This window comes from Geotrypetes seraphini, chromosome 16 (assembly GCF_902459505.1).
Source record: "Geotrypetes seraphini chromosome 16, aGeoSer1.1, whole genome shotgun sequence".
Classification (NCBI taxonomy): domain Eukaryota; kingdom Metazoa; phylum Chordata; class Amphibia; order Gymnophiona; family Dermophiidae; genus Geotrypetes; species Geotrypetes seraphini.
This window is the reverse complement of record NC_047099.1, coordinates 45,356,744-45,362,860: the sequence shown is the minus strand read 5'-3', so window position 1 is coordinate 45,362,860 and position 6,117 is coordinate 45,356,744.

Here is a 6,117-nt window from a genome sequence, read left to right as displayed (position 1 = left end):
GTCAGGCAAAGGGAACCAATCAGACGGTGGAGCTCCGCAGCGGCTCAGGTGACCATCTAGCCCTAGGCATTGTGGGGACTGTAGTTTGGCGTGGTATCTGAATGTTTTTCCTTGTCCCCAGTTATTTGGGGGGGGGGCAACTTTTCCAAATGATTGAGGGGTGCTAAACCCAATGGAAATGATCTCTCCCTGGACAAAATCAAGGACTTTGTTCAATATTGGCGATGTTCAAGCACCCACAAAGTGAGCTCCTATAATAAGAGCCAACTTTTCCAAATGATTGGGGTGAAATCAGAATGTCCATTTATTGCACATATTAGATAGACTGTGAGCCTGCCAGGACACATTGGAAAAAATGCTTGAGTACCTGATTGTAAACCGCTTAGTACACCTTGTCCAAGCGTAGGGTTACCAGATAGTAACATAGTAAATGGTGGCAGATAAAGACCTGAACAGTCCATCCAGTCTGTCTGCCCATTAGTTATTCTCATTAAAAATACATGATTAAATGAAGTTGTCTCTTTGATATTTCTGGTCCATAGATTAAAGTCCACCTGGTATTGTCCAACTGCTGAAGTTGCCATCTAAGCTCACTCCAGCCTATCCAACCATCCCGTTGCACAAGAGAGCTGGCATCGGAAGCCGAAATTCATCTGCTGACATAATCGCTGCACACTTGCAAAGATCTCTCTGGCTGGTGGGACTTGGCATCCCCACCAGCCATTAAAGCAGAGGGGGCCTGAGACAAAGATGAGAGATCCAAGCCCCCCCCCCCCCCCCATGACTATGAAGGGAAGTAAAGTTCCAATATTAAATAAATGACTGCTTCCTGGAGCAACTGGTTCAGGAACCAACAAGAAAGAGTGCTTTCTTATAGCTAGTCCTTACTGGAATGAAGGACTTGGTTCAAAAAGTACCAGTCCTGGTCATAACATGATCAAATATCCATTTAAATTGCATTGTATGTCACCTTGAACCTTTTTAGGGATAGAGCGACTCAAAAATATCAGATTAACAGGAGTGAAGACACTGAGGAAATCTACTGCAATAACATTTCACTTTCCAAAAGGGCATCTATGATAAAATGAGGAAAATGGCTTAAGAAAAAACGCTACAAGGAGGTTTTGTTAATGTTTATTCCAACTAAATGTAGTGCTTAACTTTTGCCAAACAAAGTGGTTTACAATTTATAGATAAAATTAAAAACGCCTATGAACACTCATACCAAGAGTTGGTCATAAATCCTGTGATCTGCAGAGCGGCTGGTGTGCATTAGGTATTTTTATCTTCCTAATTGATATCCGACTTGTTTGAAAAATAACCCCCTCCCACTTTTACAAAACCACAGAAGTGTTTTTAAGCGCAGGCTGGTACGTTGAATGCTCTGTGCTGCTCCCAAATCTCAAAGGAACGAGCATCGGGAAAAGTGTATTTATTTATTTAAAACAATTATCAACATGCACAGAATATAACAAACATCTTGGGTTACAGATGAATAATCGCATCTTAAATAGATCTTCACAGTACAGTTCATCTTAAAACCAGCATTCAATGTTTCAGCTTTATTGAAATGCTTCTAAAAAATAATGTTGTTTTAATTGTAGAGCATTCAGCACGCCAGCCAGGGCTAAAAACCACTTTCACAGTTTTCTAAAAGGGGGGGGGGAGTGGAGTTTTTAACAATACCTTGAACTCATTCAAATTTGCTTAAACACAGGCCCGAGTGCCACTCAGCAAATGCTCCAATGCCCATTCAGTCCCTATGGACATCGGAGCATTTAATGCATCGGCCCATGCTACTGGGCTTAGTAAATTAAGAGGATAATGTGGAAGAAGTCCTTCTTGAATTTGAATTCTGTTATCCAGCAATGACCATACATTTCTGTCTGGTGTGTAGGGGAGGGTCATAGAATGTAGAAATGTCTTTTATTTCTTATGTTACTTATTTGTGTTATTAATTGCTCGTTGATTCTAAGCCTTGGATTCTATTTTGAGGACTTGAGTTAAAGTTAAGCTACTAAATTCCTATTATATTGGTTAGATTATTATTATTGGTAAATTTTTTTCTTTTTAACTTTATCTTTCTGTACAAGTGGATACTTGATATGTTAATGAAAACTTGATAAATAAAATTTAAAAAAAAGAATGTAGAAATCCTGGTCGATGTCCATAGTATGTATTATGAAGGCCAAACGATAGTTGCCATGGTTAAAAAGTAAGGTGAAAGAGGCTAGAAGAGCCAAAGAACGTCTTTCAGAAAATAGGAAAAGGAACACAGAAAGCAGAATAAGCACTTGCAAGTTAGATGCAAAGCAGTGATAAGGTGGTGGAGAAGAAAACGTTGATGGAGTTCAAAGAAGCATGGGATGAACACAGAGGATCTAGAATCAGAAAATAATATTAAATATTGAACTAAGGCCAGTACTGGACAGACTTGCACGGTCTGTGTCTGTATATGGCTGTTTGGGGGAAGATGGGCCGGAGAGGGCTTCAATGGCTGGGAGAGTTTAGATGGGATGGAGTAGGTTTTAACGGAGATTTCGGCAGTTGGAACCCAAGCACAGTACTGGGTAGAGCTTTGGATTCTTGCCCAGAAATAGCTAAGAAGAAAAAAATTAAATTGAATCAGGTTGGGCAGACTGGATGGACCATTCGGGTCTTTATCTGCTGTCATCTACTATGTTACTATTGTTACTATGTAATTTGTGGTTTATTTATAATCCGCCTTTTATAAGGTGAAGTACAACACACATAATAGCACTTCACAAACAGTTTAGACATTTTACAAAAAAAAAATAATAATAGAAATATACATCATATTCAGCATAAAATCAAAATCAAATACCAGCCTGACAAAAATAGCAGCACCAATCACTTCTCCTATACCAAAAAAATCAAAAACAAATGTAACAAGAAAACTCTAAAAGGAATTCAGGGAAGACTAAATGAATGCTTTGCTTTGGGTTTTACTGAAGAGAGGGTAAAGGTAAGGTTACCAGATGTCCTCTTTTTAGAGAACTGTCCGGGTGGATTTTGAAAACCTGGCATTGTCCTGGTTATGGAAGGCCTTGGCTCTGTCAGAGCTTGGGGCCATGTCTGGAAGGACTCCAAGCATGTGCGGAGGTGAACAAAATTATTCAACACATTTTTAAAGGCATGAATACAGATGTGGACAGAAGTGAGACAGTTACTATTTCGACCATTGTTGCGTAGTGCTTGTTCTTATAAACACTTTAGAACTCAACTGAAAACCTATCTTTTTTCAAAGTATCTGGCGAATTAAGCTAAATGATAACCCTAGGTTATGTCATTTTTAATCTTTTGTTAACTATGTCGAACTTACAGTTACATGGTTTATAAGTATGATGTTATGTTATGTTATGCATCTGAATTTTCAGAAAGTATTTGACATAGTACTTCAAGAAAGACTCTTGAGGAAATTAATGATGTGCTGTTGAAACTGATCAAATATGGTGTTCCTATTTTTCAGTCTCTACATTAGACCTGTCCTAGCCCACAAATACCAAATACACTCCTTCGTGGATGACATCCAACTGTACCTACCGCTAGGAGAAACCCTTGACGCCCAGATCACAAAACTCCTAAACTGCCTCTCGGAAATAAAAAACTGGATGTCTGTCAACAAATTACAACTAAACACCTCTAAAACAGAACTCCTTTGGATCTGCAAAGAACACTGCAACTGCGCCCATCCCTCGCTACGCTGGGACTCAACTACCATAACTGCGAAGGACCAAGGAATACTCCTTGACGCCAACCTATCACTTTCCAACCATATCTCTCAGGTGGTATCTTCCTCATTTTACTACCTGTGACAACTCTGAAAAATAAGGAACTACTTTTCCGAGTCTGACTTCACTCGGCTACTCTATGCCTTAGTTCTCTCACGCATGGACTACTGCAATGCGCTATTCAATGGTCTCACAGTGAAGAATATGTACAAAGAGCAGCAATTGGATTTCCAAAAAACCTCCATATCCGCGACCCTGTCTCCAAGGCTCTATCATCGGCTCACTGGCCGCCAGCAGCCAAATGCATCTTCAAGGGCCTGATGCTAACATTCAAATCCTTGCACGACATGGAGCTGGGCTGCATGAAGACCAAGCTTCCTCCACTCTCAGGATGAAATACACCTCAAAACGCCCCCTGGTCATGTCCTTCAAATGCAATCCTCCAAATGACATTTCTACTCCCACTTCATACCAACCCACTGCAATAAACTGCCCCCACAGATTAGATCCCTTGAAGGACTCCTCAACTTTAGGAAAGCAATCAAAACATTCTTCTTCATCTAATTCCCCTGACCAATAGATTACAAAGAAATGTATATTGATACAAGATCATTGGTATGTGTCGCTTTAGGCCAGGATCTCTCATACTTTTTTTTAGCTCTAGCACACTAAACAGAGCAAATGTTTTTCGCGGCACATTATAATTGAAATTATAAAATTGCAAAACCAACAAAAAATGAAATTTGGGAGTTATGTATTTAAAGATCTTTAAGCTATGTAAAGTATGAAATTTGTATGTTTATGTTACAAGACTTTGGTAGGTGTTGTACCCACTTACCGTCCCAGTCATTTTGGGTTTTCAATAAATTCTCGACTTTTACGGAGAAATTCTCTGTTTTCATTGCCAACGTTAAAAGAATGTATCTCATAAAGATTCTTGGATAAAACTTTATCATATCAGGCTGGTATCTGGAGCAAAATCATAAGTGAAGTACTCCTGAATTAAATGTCTTATCAAACATTTAGAAAATCTCTGAAGGCTTAGTTGACAAATTTGTTTAAGAATTATCAGTTATGCACAGAACATGTTTCTTTCGTATTTCCCTGCTTTTGGCAGACTCTCTTAATGTCAACTGCTCTGAACTGTTAAGGTATTGCGGGTTATAAATAAAATGTTATTATTATGAAACTAAAATAGATAGAATTGCTAAACAATGCGATGAATGTGCTTGTTTTTGAGTGCAAATTAACTCAAAACATGGCTTAATTGTCGACAAGTAAACATATATTTCATCTGCAGTCATTCTCAGGTTATTGTTTTTTTCACTTTCTATCAGAGCTGAAATTCCATGTTCACACAGATAAGAAGATCCAAAAAGTAACAAAGCCTTGATTGCTTTGTTGCTCAATAAAAACCAAACTAAAATGACCTGCCATTAGTTTTCAAGGACCAACATTGGCAGACTCTTACGTCATCTATTCTAGTGTATACTCATGAAGGGAATTTTTTTTAAATAAAGTAAAATTCTGGAATCTCTTCAGGGCACACCGTTTGAGAGACACTGCATTAGGATAAAAACTTGAATTGAAACTATGGCAAATTGCAACCTCTTATCTGTATGTTATGCATATTGGTATTAGATCCTTAGTATGCGTTGAGTTAGGATAAAAACTTGTACCAAAACCCCCTCCCCCAAAAAACTTATATGTCAAATTGTAACCTGTTAACTTGTATATTATGGGCTAGATTCACTAAGCCCACCGATGAAGCCCCGACCACATAGCGACCCCAACCCGATTCACTAACCTTATTCCAGATCCGATCCGCGCATGCAAATGAGGGGGAACGGCATGCAAATATAGGCAGGCAACGATTCACTTAAAAAAAATGAGGGACACCAACTGGGCTGGCCGATCAAATCCTGCCTGTCTCCCTTGTCGGATGGTTCTAAAGTTTAATGTCCTTTTCTGAAGTGTTCTTCGGCCCCGACTCTCCTGTTCTCTACCCCGATCGCCGCCCTGCTTCTGCCCCAACTCTCCTTGCCTTCCCCGCAGTGCGAGCCCATGGTTTTAACCTGTGGGTTTAAAGCGGATTAAAACCACGGGCACGCGAAAAAGTGTAAAAAATAAAAGTTTGCTTTCCAGCAGCTCTGCCAGGCACGGAGGGCCAGCGCATGCGTCGGGATCACTGGAATGTGGTCGGTTGGGGGCGTGATTCTGATCGCCCTCATTTACGTGAGGGCAATTTGTGAGTCAGTCTCCCGGCCATGGATCCGTGGCGTTAGTGAATCTAGCCCTATGTATGTTAACCTGTAACCCGTTCTGAGCTCTTTGGGGAGGATGGAATCGAAAAATGAGGCCCTCT